Source organism: Arachis stenosperma, chromosome 9 (genome assembly GCF_014773155.1).
Source record: "Arachis stenosperma cultivar V10309 chromosome 9, arast.V10309.gnm1.PFL2, whole genome shotgun sequence".
In the NCBI taxonomy this organism is placed as follows: domain Eukaryota; kingdom Viridiplantae; phylum Streptophyta; class Magnoliopsida; order Fabales; family Fabaceae; genus Arachis; species Arachis stenosperma.
This window is the reverse complement of record NC_080385.1, coordinates 133,713,817-133,715,489: the sequence shown is the minus strand read 5'-3', so window position 1 is coordinate 133,715,489 and position 1,673 is coordinate 133,713,817. Positions and strand designations below refer to the sequence as shown.

The window sequence follows — 1,673 nt, the reverse complement described above, 5'->3', positions numbered from 1 at the left end:
CTCAATAAAAAATCTTCAGTTCCCTGTATTATTGACTTGAAAATAGAACCAAGATCAAATAAACAATGCATGCAAGACACCAAACTTAAAATGAGACTAGTGTCTCAATAAAAAACATAACATATTTTTGGTTTTTTTTTATGATTTTGTAATTTTTTTTGTTTTTTCGAAAGTTAAGTGGAAAAGAAAATAAAGGTATCAAAATTCTTAATGAGAATTCCAGGAATCATGCAATGTTAGTCTAAAGCTTCAGTCTAAAGGAATTAGACATGGCTAGCCAAGCTTCAGCAGGACATTTCATTCAAGAGCTAAATTGATGAGAATCAATCAGCTTTGGTGATGATAAGAACATCACCTTTGAAACACTAGAATTCATTATTAAGAACTCTGAAAAAAAAACCTAATCTAAGCAACAAAATGAACCGTCAGTTGTCCATACTCGAAACAATCCCCGGCAACGGCGCCAAAATTGATCCATTCAGAAAGCATGTCAGAAGGACACTTTCTGATCAATTGTTTGTATCTTTCCCAAGCTTCATAGAGGGATTCACCTTCCTTCTGTCTGAAGGTTTGGACTTCTACTCTAAGCTTACTCAATTTTTGAGGTGGAAAGAACTTTGCCAAGAAGGCATTGACTAGCTTTTCCCAAGAGTTCAGGCTTTCTGTAGGTTGTGAGTCCAACCATATCCTAGCTCTGTCTCTTATAGCAAAAGGGAATAGCATAAGTCTGTAGACCTCAGGGTCAACCCCATTGGTCTTGACAGTGTCACAGATTTGCAAGAATTCAGCTAAAAACTGATGAGGATCTTCCAATGGAAGTCCATGGAACTTGCAATTCTATTGCATTAGAGAAACTAATTGAGGCTTAAGCTCAAAGTTGTTTGCTCCAATGGCAGGGATAGAGATGCTTCTCCCATAGAAGTTGGGAGTAGGTGCAGTAAAGTCACCCAGCACCTTCCTTGCATTGTTGGCATTGTTGTTGTTTTCGGCTGCCATGGGTTCTTCTTCTTTGAAGATTTCTGTTAGGTCCTCTACAGAGAGTTGTGCCTTAGCTTCTCTTAGCTTTCGCTTCAAGGTCCTTTCAGGTTCAGGGTCAGCCTCAACAAGAATGCTTTTGTCTTTGCTCCTGCTTATATGAAAGAGAAGAGAACAAGAAAATATGGAATTCTCTATGTCACAGTATAGAGATTCCTTGAGATGTCAGAGGTAAAGAAGAATAGAAGGAGGAGGTAGAAGAAGAAGAATTCGAACTTATCAAGAGAGATGGAGTTCGAATTGTTGATAGTGGAGGAGTGTTAGTCCTTAAATAGAAGGATGTGAGAAGAGGGGAAGAATTTTCGAAAATAAATTAAAAGATTTTGAAAAATTTTTGAAAAATTGAAGAATGATTTTCGAAAATTAAAGTTGGGAAAGAAATAAAGTGATTTTTGAAAAAGATTTTGAAATTAGAAAAAAAAAGATTGAAAATTATTTGGAAAAAGATGTGATTAAGGAGATATGATTGAAGAGTTATGGTTTTAAAAAGATATGATTGAAAAGATATGATTGAGAAATAATTTAAAAAGATTTGATTTTTAAAATTAATGATTTGGCTAACAAAAGATTTAAAGGATATGATTCAAACATTAAACCTTTCTTAACAGAAAAGGCAACATACTTGAAATGTTGAATCA

At 34.7% G+C, this 1,673-nt stretch overlaps 1 non-coding gene across 1 annotated transcript; it reads left to right on the top strand.

The window, feature by feature from the left end:
- Window positions 1-483: 483 nt before the first annotated feature.
- On the top strand, window positions 484-591 carry LOC130952283 (small nucleolar RNA R71). Its single transcript, XR_009074464.1, has one exon. It is a non-coding gene; the product is annotated as a small nucleolar RNA R71 (small nucleolar RNA).
- The last annotated feature ends 1,082 nt before the right edge of the window (window positions 592-1,673 follow it).